General features: G+C 36.6%; 1 protein-coding gene across 3 annotated transcripts in view; it reads right to left on the bottom strand.

The window, feature by feature from the left end:
- The window catches only part of DPYD (dihydropyrimidine dehydrogenase), a 982,193-nt gene that overhangs the window by 448,709 nt on the left and 520,111 nt on the right, over positions 1-13,373 (bottom strand). The window lies entirely within an intron of this gene.

Here is a 13,373-nt window from a genome sequence, read left to right as displayed (position 1 = left end):
TCTGCTGTATCTATTTCTCTTTTTGTCTTCTCTTCTCATCTTTCTGCTCTAGGATTCACTGGGATTCGATCCTGGAGACCTCTGACGTGGAGTGAGTTTCCCTGTCAATTGCGCCACCTCAGTTCCGGGTCTCTACTGCGCTCCACCTTGACTCTCCCCTTCATCTCTCTTTTGTTGTGTTATCATCTTGCTGCATGACTCATTTGCGCAGGCACTGGCCATCGCATGGGTACTTGGCTTGCTGTGTGAGCCCTCGGCTCACTACATGGGCACTGGCTCACCATGCGGGCACTCACCTCATCACGTGGGCACTCAGCTCGCCAGGCAGGTACTCGGCTTGCCACACGGCACTGGCTTGCCATTCAGGCACTGGCTTAGCATGCAGGCACTCACCTTACCATGCAGGCACTGGTTCATTGCACACGCACTAGCTCACCACGTGGTCACTCACGTGGGCACTCAGGTCACCATATGGGCACTTGCACAGGCACTCGGCTCACTGTGTGGGCACTTGGCTTGCACACAAGTACTCATGTGAGCACTTGGCTCACCATGTGGGCACTCAGGTTACTAAGCAGGCACCCATTTGGGCACTTGGCTCACCGCATGGGCACTTGGCTGGCCATGCAGGCACTTGGCTTGCCATGTGGGCACTGGTTTGCCATGCAGGCACACTTTCTCTTCTTTTTCACTAGGAGTCCCCAGGAGTTGAACCCAGGTCCTCCCACATGGTAGGCAGAAGCTTTATTACTTGAGCCACATCTGCTTCCGAAGCATTTATCTTTAAAGGTAGTATTTAGGAATTTGATCATAAAACCTCAAGCTTTCCCTAAATTGTGTTAATCAAAATAGACTAAAAGAGAAGAAAATTGTTACCCAAATCATTAAGATACAGAATTTTTGAACAGAGATTACTTATCATAGGTCATTGAAATGACCCAATAGAAATCTATTATAAAATATTCTAATGATGAACAATGCAGGCAGAAAAAAAAAAAAAACACCAACAAACAAACAAACAAAAAACAAAACAATGCAGGCCATCACAAAATAGCAGGAACATAACTAATTAATGTTCTAAGTGTAACTATGAGCATTAACACAATGAAATGTACAGGCTAATAAAGTTTGGTTGTGCACACTCTCAACTTCAAAATAAATATATGAAAATGTACCATTAGACTTAGATATAGATCAGAGAATTTGCCAGACACATTTTGTATTTTAAATTTCTGGGGACTATTAAATAAGTTTCAGGTAGTTGGAATTCTTGGATCAGTGAGTTTAGGTATTAAGTCAACTATCTTTTAAAGATCTTTCAGTTAACATTACTTCTAGTATACATTTTTAAGATTTTTTAAACATTTTTATTCATTCAGCTCATGGTCATTTATGGAGAATTACTCTATACAATTAATCCATTAAGATCAATAAATAAATCCAAGATGAATAACAAATATATAATAAATGTTATTCACATTTAGGTTCAAAGTATTATGGGGGTATATGATGTATAAACTGTATAGAGACACATAATTTTGGCATTTCTACTAGTCTAATTTTTAAAAGAATCAAAATAAATACTTATAATATAGCTATACAATGTATGATCTCCTTTTTCTTATACAGAATTCTAAGTAATGAACTTAAAGCAATTCTAATACAAACTCCCATGACTGCATTTTGGGATTATATAATGTGATACTAAATTTTGCCTGGAAAAAAGAGTAGCCAAGGAAATGTAAGAAGAGTAAAAAGGCAATAGTTTATATTAGCAAAATTGATGCTTATAATAAATATCAATAATTTAAACAGTATGCTTGTGTCACAGGAAGAAACAGGAAGATCAATGGAGCAAAATAGAAGGTCAATGTATGTTAGCATGGTGTGTGTTTGACTTTGGTATATAATTAGGCTATAATATTCAATCAATGGGAAATCTAAATTATTCATAATTGTATTAGGTCAATTGGTAAATAATTTAGTAAGAAATACGTTTAAAACCACACTGACTAGCCATACACTAAAATTAACTCCAGATGAATTAAAAAGGTAAAGTTAAACAAATGATCATGAATTAGAAGAAAATATATGTTAGCTCAACTCTAAATGTTGGAAGCCTTTCTACAAATAAGAGGAAAAATGAAAAAAGGGAAATAGAAAAGGGACAATAAACTAGATTAAATTAAAATTCAGGACATTTGTATTTTTAAACGGTATAGTTAGAAAAAGACAAATGAAAACTGGGAAAAAACCTGCAATGTGGCAACATATAAAGGCTTAATATGCTTCCTATATTTGAAGGAAAGAGTTAACCATTGGGCTGTGGCTTTAGTTCTAGCCCAGGGATAGGAAAACTTTTATTGTAGAAATGTTTTAGTCTTTTGAGTCAGTCTCTCTTATTACTACTTTGAAGTTATAGCAAGAAAGCTGCTATAGACAATATGTAAATTAATGGGCGTGGTTGTCTTCCAGTAAAACTCTATATACAAAATCCAGCTGTGACCACTTTTGGCCTGTATGCCTTACTTTGTCAATCTCTTCTCTCACTCAGAGATTCTCAAAGATTTGACCATTGGCCAAATCCTCTTTGCAACAATAATTCAAATAATGTATATCCTATCCAAGATAAATGAGAGTCTTCTTGAGGTTGCTCTCCAATTACTGGGTCCCTGAGCCCTGTTGTTGATTTTTGTTATTAAGCAATTGGTCATTGCCATACAGCTACAGCAGAGGATGGAGCTAGATACCTAACCCTGAGGGCCTAGCAAGGTAAAAAAGACTAAATGGCCCTAAAGAAGATGACTTTTCTGAACTGAGAGCTCACACACAGTCAATCAGCATCTTTTCTAGTGATCACGCAAGTCTGCCGTGAAGAATGATGTGGAGATGGTGGAATCTATATGCATGGGAGCCACATGGCTTCCATTATGCTGTTAGGAGGCATGCTGCAAGGGCCTGGTGAAAGGTAAGCAAAATTTACGCTGCGTCTATCAGTTTGACTGACAATCCAAATCCCAAACAACTGCTGCTACCAGGAGTTACATACATAAAGTGGAATCATAAAGATAGTCTAGAATCAGTACAAAACTATGAAACCTCTAAAAGGAAACTGGTCAGAAGATCAAAGTAACGAGTTGACAAAATAGAAATTCATATGAAAAAAATAATCAAAAATGTTTTACCTCATTAGTAATCAAAGAAAACAAAGATTAAAGTGACATTTTGTTATTCACTTGTCAAACCAGGATTTACTTTTAAATAATACTGTGCATTGGTGGAAGTGTGAGGAAACAGAGACATTTGCACACTGTTAGCTGTGTTTACATTGGAAAGTCTGAAAGAAATCAGACAACATGACATGCCATAAAATGTCCTTCTATGAACTACAATCCCACTTCTAGGAATTTATGCCATGAAATTAGTCATAAGAAATATAAATATATATACAGATAGAGAGTAAATGTAGCATGTTTGTAACAGCAAAAAATTAAAACAGCCTAAATGTCAAAAAATAAGTTATAAGCCATATCAATTATGGTGCCTCCAAATTTAGCAGACATTGACCATTGCCTACCCAATATTGGTTCCTAGTTCTCACTAACTGAATCCTGATATTACTCAAGGAGCAATGTGTCCAATTTAAGACTTGCCTCTCTAAATTCCCTTGGACCTAGAGGAGGCCATGTAAGACAGGTCTGGCCCCTAAGAAATAATCTGAGAGTTTCTGAAAAATCTTTACTTCCCTTAGATATTGAAACTTCCTGCTTTCCTTTTATTTCTTTCTGCCTGAAAAAAATATATTTCTCCATAGTAGCATTAGGTGCTAGAAAGCAGAGGACAATGTCTTCAAATTTTTGAAGAAAATAAAAAGTTAGGCGTCTCTACCTAGACAAACTCAATCATGAGGATAGAATAAAGAAATTTTTAAATCTGCAAGAATTCTAAAAATATAGCTACTCTTTACCCTTTCTGAGAAACCTTCTGGATGACTTGTTTGGGGGAAATTAAGAGCTCAAACCAAGAAAGAAAGAAATGGGATGCAGGATACAGGGGGTGTAGCATATGGTAATTTGTGTTCTCAGAAACTCAACAAATCTAGATTGGAACAGGAGAAGTTTGTCTCCGTAAAAAAGGGGAAAAAAATGAAACTGATAGGGTCTTTGGAACACTGTGCAGGGAAAGTATTTATATAAATGTAACAGATCAGGTGAAATATAAAGAAAAAATAATTATATAAAAAGGTATTTTTAAGGGGCAATTATTAAGTCCATGAAAAGCAAACATTTGTTGGTTTTTTTTTAAAGATTTATTTTTTATTTATTTCTCTCCCCCACCCCCCACCATTGTCTACTCTCTGTGTCCATTCCCTGCATGTTCTTCTGTGACTGCTTCTATCCTTATCAGCGGCACCAGGAATCTGTGTTTCTTTTTGTTGCGTCATCTTGTTGTGTCAGCTCTCTGTGTGTGTAGGGCCATTCTTGGGCAGGCTGCACTTTCTTTCGCGCTGGGCGGCTCTCCTTACGGGGCGCACTCCTTGCGCATGGGACACCCCTCCTTGCGTGCATCAGCATGTGAATGGGCCAGCTCCACACAGGTCAAGGAGGCCCGGGGTTTGAACGTGGACCTCCCATGTGGTAGGTGGATGCCCTATCCATTGGGCCAAGTCCGCTACCCAAGCAAAACATTTTTAAGACAAAGGAAGCATAATAATTGCATACCACTTGTGTCAGCAATGAATAGTATTTACATAGACATAGAAATATAACACTGTTAATTAAGAACTAGCTCCTCAAAATTATAACAGGAGGTCAATAGAAAATGCTTTAATCAGAAAAATATATATATAATGTATGTATATTACTTAGAAGTATGGATTCTAAAAATCTAAAAAATATGGTGTAAAGGTTTGAAGCTGTACATACCCCAGAAAATCATGTTCTTAACTGGTAATCCTTCCTGTGGTTGTAAACCCATTGTAAGCAGGACCTTCCGTGAGGCTACTTGAGTGAAGGTGTGAGCCACTCACTCATTCACCTCATTCACCTCATCCACCTCATCCTATTACTAAAGTCCTTTTTAAATGGAATGAAATTTAGACAGAGAGAAAGCCTTAGAAACAAGAAGTTGAAATCAATGAAACTCAGAAGAGAAGGGAGAGATGAGCAGATTAGTGAATCTTTAACACTAAATTAAGTTAAAACTATTTCTTAAAATAAAAAGTCATGGGGCCTTTGATCATAATGTTTCACTCAACTAACTGATGCCTGTGCTTGGCACTTGTTTTTATTATTTACCATATAAATATTTCAAATTACCAGTTCCTGCTAGAAAATGATATGTAATCTACTTTCTCTGTCTCTCTGTATACATATGTGTAAAGATATTTGCACACACACATTCCAGGAGAATGGAATAAAGTGCTAGCAGTGGATTATAAATTATCATTGCATTGAAAGTACTTTTGTCCAGACTGGTATTAAGATGGTACATTACCTTCTTCTGCAGGCGGTGGGAGATGGGGGGAGGGGAGGTGGAGGGAGAGAAGAAATGTCTATTACCAAAAAAAGGTTAAAAGGTATATTACATGTCAAATTGACAACTTAAAGAAGCAGTGCTGTTGTTGAGAGCAAGGTCTTAAGGGAATATGTAAAATCCTGGATGTAAAGAGTTACTGTCAATCAGTGAATTATATAGTTATTTAATATAAGGATGTATCCAGTTCTTCCCATTGCATTAAACTGTCTTATTTCTCCTTTAAAGTGGTGCCATCCACCTGAAAACATATTCAATTACATTTTCCACTTAGGATGAACTGTTAAAATCAATGCACTCACCCTAGACACCTGTACTTTTTCTTTCTCCATTGGAGTTTAAGATTGCTACAATTCTGTAAGTATTGACTTACATCATTAGATTATTCAGGGTGAAGAACTTGAGGCAAAGATACTGTTTCCTTGTGAGTACTGTAATAGTAAATACATACTTAAATTTCACATTTTCTTTCTAGCCAGGGCTGAACAAATTAAGATGAAGAAGGCTACAGAACTTGTGCAGCTAACTATAGGATAAGTGCAGGCCAGTTTCATTAATGATAATAAGGAAGCATTCTTATTATTATATTGTCCATTAAACTAGCAAATTGTATTCCAATAATATACATAGGAACTGAAAGGGCAAGTCTGTATTTCCTTGTTGATTTGGTACTGAGAATAGGCCGGTTATCTTTGTGCAGAGAAAGTCCTCTGCCTGCCCCCACACCCAAAATTTACCATTATGGAAGATGAGATTATAGCTCTTTTATATAATCTCTCACAAAAATTTTGACTCCTACAACCTCTCAAAATATTTTTAATGCATTTTAAGTTAAATCAACAATCACTTGAGTCTCTGCCCTCTTGTTGGGTCTGATATAAACAGATGCACAGAGGAAAAGTAAGCGAGAAAGGACTTCAGGTTTGGCTACTGCTACAGAAAGGCAGAGAAGCCCAAAGAGACCTAGAGTAGAGGCCCAGAAAGAGATAAACACTATGCCTGGTTGCCCACAGCTGAGCTCTGGGAGACGGTAGATTCTGAAGAGGAAGGCAGGACCTTCACAGAGATCAGCAGCCATCTTTACCACATGGCAAGACCCAAGAATCAATACTAGCTGACTCTGATGAGAAAGCATCTCTGATGTGCCTCGACATGGACATTTCACAGCCTTGGAACTGTAAGCTTTTACCCCAAATAAAATTCTCAATTTAAGTCAACCGAATTCTGGTACTTTGCATTGGCAGCCATTGGCAAACGAATATAGAAACTGGTACCAGGAGAATAGGGTTTGTGCTTCTTGCAATTACTAAAAATGTTGGAATGGCTTTATAAATAGGTAAGGGATATTTTTGGGGGGAATTGTGAGATGCTCGATAGAAAAGGCCTAGATTGATTTGAAGAGACTTTTGGTAGGAATATGGACCCTAAAGTTACTTATGATGATGCCTTAGACAGAAATGATGGCTGGAAAGAAAGTGATCCTTGCTTTAAAGTGGCAGAGAACTTAGGAGAATTGACTCTTGATATCAGATGGAAAGCAGGAATGAAAATGATGAGCTTGGACATTTGAATGAGGAGATTTGCAAACTAAATGTGGAAAATGCAGCCTGGCTTCTCCTTGCTGCTTATAGCAAAATGCGAGAGTAGAGATAAGCTGAGAACTAAACTGCTGGGCACAAAGAAACCAGAGATTGATGATCTGGGAAACTCTAAGCTTTCAGAAAATAAACCCCCAGAGGTAATGCCCCATTACCAACTAAACTTGGAACTTGCAAGACAGGATTGGAAGTGCAGTTATCCAGGAAGGACTTGTGGAAAGTCTCACAGTCTGACAGCTTGGATCCCTGGGACCTGCGTGCAAAACCCATGAGCTATTTGGGAGATCTGTATGAACAAAACCACTGTCAGCTTGGATTAAAAGGGATAGGGAAGGGCGAGATTGAAGGAAAAAATGGCTTCAAGAGGAAAACTATGGAAGCTGAGGTCTGGACTCAGACATCTCAGGCCAGGAGGGGACACCACCCAAGTGTGCCGAAAGGGTGAGTTTGCCCAGACATTTGAAGAGGGTGGTTCTTCCTCCGGTCCACAGCCTGAGAGGAATTTTGACCCAAGACAAATCATATTTCCATAACAGATTTTGATATGATTTTGTAGTTAGCATTCTACATTTAAGGCTTTTGAAATACTGTGATTAATGAATGTATTTTGCATATGGAAAGAGCATATCTTTTTGTAATTCAGAGGGCGGAGTGTGACAGTTTGAAGTTATTTTATAAATCCCAAAAAGAGAAACATTATGCTTTTGAACTAATCCAGTCTTTTGGGTGCGAGACTCTTTTAATTGGAGTATGTAAGTGAGGTATGACTCAGGTTGAGTCTCTGCTCTCTTGCTCGGTCTGATAGAAAAAGACACACAGAGGAAAAGGAAGCTAACTTGGATATTGATCAGCCTCAGAACTGTGAGAAAATAATTTCCCACTGCTTAAGCCAAGACATTACATTGATATTTGCTTGATCTGCCTAGAAAACTAAAACAATCTTCTATACCTGCCCTACCTATAATATGCATATTGAGTTTCTGCTCATTTATTATGCTTGAGATTCACTATATTTCTTAAATCTATAAATTGGGTTTTTCAGTATTCCTGATTACTCTGAGCCATTCTGTCTTCAAATATTGACTCTTCTATTTTATTTCTTGATTAGTGACAAACTCTAGTTTAGAAATTCTCCTTCTATTCTCCATATCTTTCAATATTTTGTTCATATTTTCTATCTCCTTTCTTCAGATGTATCTTTCATTTTACTATTTTTATTTAGCCACTTAAACGACATTAATGGAATGGATGTGGCTTAAGAAGTTGGACACCTGCCTCCCACATGGGAGGTCCTGGTTTTGGTTCCCAGTGCCTTCTAAAGAAGACAAGCAGGTACCACAACCAGTAGGCACTACCACTGCCACAACCAGCAGATGACACAATCAGCAGATGATGCAACCAGCAGGAAGCGGATGTGGCTCAGACAGTTGGGCACTCACCTCCCACATGGGAGGCCCTGGTTCGGGTTCCCGGTGTCTCCCAGAAAAGATGAACAGATACAGAGAACAGACAGATGAGGGAGCTATCTTGGGGGTAGGGGGGAGAGAGGGGTAAAAAAAAATTACATTGAGGTGGGTTTTTAAAATTCATTATGACATATTTTTATTTCTAGTTCTATTTATTTCTTTTCCAAATGCATTTAGTCATTTTCACAGTTCCATCTTCAGGAATACAACTGCTGATCCTTTGTAAGTTTCTGCACCTGGTATTACCTTGCATTTATTTTGGCAGATTTCATCATCCAGATTAGGTGACAGTCATTTTAAACAGGTATATTATAATTTTATTATCTATTTTCATTAAGAGTTAATTTATAAAGGTAGAAAATATTGTATATTTGAAAGAAATTTCATGGATAATGTAAAGATGTAATATTTGTGTAATATATATAATCAAAGGATATATACTCTTACATTAATAAATTATATTCATCCTCCATTTATGGACTGTTAGGAATAATCCGTTTTTTACTTCCACTATTCTGCATTATATATGAAATAACAGGCACTATTTTTGAAACTTGGGGTTTCCCAAGCTTTGTAACAAATTCCTGATCAGTTTTATGGTTCTACTACATGAGGTAAGAAATACAGAGAACTCAGAACATGGGGATCTTGGCTTGATGGTATTTTTTATACCACTTAAATAACTTTAAGATGTTGATGTTACAAAAGACTGTTATTCATTCCGTGCCCATTATCCAGAAACATCCTATTAATTTAGAAACCTTCAGATTTAGTATTCCTGTATATAGCAGAAAGAAGTCATTGTTAGTCTTGTCTGAATCAATTCTTTATATGAATTTAACATTAATCCAGAATTACTGACATTCCAAAGAAATTGGGTTATTTCCATGGAGACCTTAATTTTTGTTCTTCATCATTATGTGGATTTACTTAGTATTTAGAACACTAATCAGGGCGGCAGACTTGGCCCAGTGGTTAGAGCTTCTGTCTACCACATGGAAGGTCCGCAGTTCAAACCCTGGGCCTCCTTGACCTGTGTGGAGCTGGCCCATGTGCAATGCTGATGCACGCAAGGAGTGCCTGTGCCACGCAGGGGTGTCCCCCACGTAGGGGAGCCCCATGTGCAAAGAGTGTGCCCTGTAAGGAGAGCTGCCCAGCGTGAAAGAAAGTGCAGCCTGCCCAGGAATGGTGCTGCACACACGGAGAGCTGACACAACAGGATGATGCAACAAAAAGAAACACAGATTCCCATGCTGCTGACAATAACAGAAGCAGGCAAAGAAGACGCAGCAAACAGACACAGAGAACAGACAACCGGGGGTGGGGAGGGGAGAAAAATAAATAAATAAATCTTTTAAAAAACCCAAAAAACAGTAATCTACTGAAAACCCTAGAAACAAAGTGTAGCAGTTTGATATTACTGATGAAATCCAAAAAGAAATACTGGATTACGTTTTGTAAACTGGTTTTTTCCTCTGGGCGTATGAGATTATATTGGATTCAGAGGTTTACTTGATTACTTAATCAAGTAAACTTCTTGTGTCAGTAGGGTGTTGAGTACCTGCACCTTGGTGCGTGGGGACTCGCAGATAAAAGCCATGGCAAAAGCCAAAGTAGAGGGTTTCTAATGTTGAAGTTTGATGCTGGTCTTAAGCTGGAGCCCGGGAGAGAGAGACAGAGTCATTTGCCTGATAGTCTACAGCTGATCTTGTGGAGAAAACAGAGGCCCTGAGCCTGGAGGAACCCAGGAAGCCTGAACCCTCGCAGACATAGGCAGCCATCTTGCTCCAACACGTGGCAACAGACTTTGGTGAGGGAAGTATCTTATGCTTTATAGCCTGGTATCTGTAAGCTCCTACCCCAAATAAATACCTTTTATAAAAATCAACCAATTTCTGGTATTTTGCATTAGCACCCCTTTGGCTGACTAATACACAAACTTTTCTTGTGCGTATTGGCTATGTCCAAATATATATGTAGAACAAATTTTCTTTACACAAATTACCTGTTTTATTATTTTTGCAAAGTTACCTAGTAATATTAAAATAATAATTAATTAATGAGTATTAATGATGAAGAGATATGATTATGTGAAAATTAAACAAAAATAAGGGCCTTTTGGGGAAGAGTTCCATAAGAATAATTTTATTAGTATCCTTGACCAATCTGCAGGCAATGATTACCCTAGCACCTAGATTATGGTCTCTAAATATTATTTTATATGAAAAGGAATCAGATTACTTTGAGAAATGGCTAATTCAAGGTCTTGGCAAGAAACAAGCAAGGTGAATCTAGAAAATCTTATCGCATCTCAAATTCAAATGTGATGTCAAAATGTAAGAGTATGTGGGCCATTGGAAAGCCAGTAACTATATGGAAAGAATGAAGTATTTAGCCAGTTTCTCCTATGAGAACTCTAGATCAGGATAAATAAATGGTTGGTTATTGGAAATTTCTTTTTATAGAATTCTAGTTTATGTATATATATATATATATATAAACATACCTATATTTAATCTGATATATATAATATGTAGATATATATCTATCTCTCTACATATATATTGCATCTGATCTTTAACAGAAATTTTGGGGCTCTATCTAGTTTTCCATTCTCTAATCTGATTTTTTATATTTTTCTTATTTTTTTCTCCTTGATATGTGTTCTAATGGTAGAAAGCCAATTTATGATTCTAATAATGATTTTATTGTCTACTCTAATTGTTAGGTTTGTTGGAAAGTAAGTCTTGAGACTTCATTAATCATTAATGTTAGCTACAAAATAATAACATGCTTGAATTTTTAGGCAGAGACACAGGTTGGATATATATTTTCAGATAATGACACTTCAATCACTGACTACCATCTTTAAGGCATGTACTATAGGGAATACAAAGATGCTGATGGTGACAGTCCCTCCCCTTTAGGAAGCTATTTATTTCCTATGGCTTTAATAAATTAATTTTATTTTTACTCATGAAACATATATTACTTTTATAATGAAAAACCTCATCATTTTCAAAATTTTATTTAACACCATGAAATTACTGCCTAACATTGTGAATGTACTGAATGCCATTAAATTGTACCCTTTAAAATAATTTTATGTTATACAAATTTCACCTCAAATATAAAAATAGCATGGGGAATATTATTATAGACTGCAGAAGATCAAGGAGTCATAATTATCAACTGAAATTCATGAACCCAGAATGGATTATAGTTTGAAAATAAATCATTAGAAAAGACATACTAATTAATATTTGAAGATGGTATGATAGAATTAAAATAGCACATATGTAACCATGAATAAATTAATAGACCCATGTCAAGAGAAAAATTGTTTTTCTAAACAAGGATCCTTTTGAGAGAATGGAACAATATACATTAACTGGGACACATTGGGATGTATGGTCATGTTAGATTATTGATGGTGACTTACAAACATTGTCAACAGATAAAAAGGAGGAATTTTGTATTTTATCACTCCTCTGGATATACCTATCTATTTATAATAAATCCAGGGGTCACAGGAACATTTCAATTGACAGTTCAGATAGACAATCAAAATCCAGGTTGTAAAAAACTACAAGGGAGATGAGCTATTTTTGTTTATTTTGTTCATTGTTTTTTAACAAATAAGTGCAAACAAAATTTTAAAAGAGATGGAGGAGGGCATTTCTTAAAAGAGATTTAAGAGATATATATCAACCAACTGAATATAAGGATCTCATTTGGATACACTGATTCAAACAAATTATTAAAAAAAAACAAACACTGATTAGTACTTTCATATTAAGGAATTGTTAATTATTTTTAGTTATCGTTCTTGTATTGTGATTTTTAAAAATCTCTTTCATTTAGAGATTTACATAGAAATCATTAAATCATATATGACTGATAATGACATCAAAATAATCTTGAGTTAGGGGAGAGTGTAGGATAAAAATGAAAGATGATTGGCCATGATTTTTAACTGGTGAAGCTGGTAAATAGATAGGATTTTCTATATATTGAAATATCCTATAATTAAAAATTTTTATATATTTTGACTACCAAGTTAGCTTGTCATTTTCAGATTTTCAAAACAGGTTCCATTAAAGATGCTATTGTCTGGTATCTTAGACTGTGTTCCCATCTACAATGACCTTACATACACACATACATGTGTATATTTAAACATATGCACATGTATATGCTTGCACATACATACATACATATACTTAAAAGAATACTTATATCCTCTGTAAATTTAATCATTGTTTCATAAACTAATCACAAACTGGCATAAGCCTGCAGGTATAAAGACTGATAAATGGAGGCTGCAACTAGGTGGTAACCCTGAGCAAATAAAACTTTGCTAAGGTATTTCATGCTGGTCTGCATCCTCAACCCCATTTCTAGGAATAATTATTGTGAGGAGAAAAGTATTTCCAAGGAAGTTCTCCATTTTTAGCATGTACCACACAAACCAAGCCCATTGACTTTAAGATCAGGGCTCTACTTCCTACCCGGAAATCAAAGCAAAAGCCTGTTTCTAGGAACAGGATCAAGTTAGCACAGCAAGGGTAAGGGAATGCTGACTCAGCTACCCTCAGACTACTCCATAGGGCTCCCTTCCCTTATGGCTACATGGAGTAGACTTAATTCCCAAGGCAGGCTTGACCTGAGGTAACTGCCTTGGTTAGTCCACTCCTACTATAACGAGGATGACAAAATACATTGATGAGGATAGTTAGACTTTGTTGATCATTTACTCTGCCCTCCACACTTT

The sequence above is a fragment of the Dasypus novemcinctus genome, chromosome 9, assembly GCF_030445035.2.
Source record: "Dasypus novemcinctus isolate mDasNov1 chromosome 9, mDasNov1.1.hap2, whole genome shotgun sequence".
Lineage (NCBI taxonomy): Eukaryota > Metazoa > Chordata > Mammalia > Cingulata > Dasypodidae > Dasypus > Dasypus novemcinctus.
The sequence above is the reverse complement of the archived record's forward strand: the minus strand, read 5'-3'. Positions and strand labels throughout refer to the sequence as shown.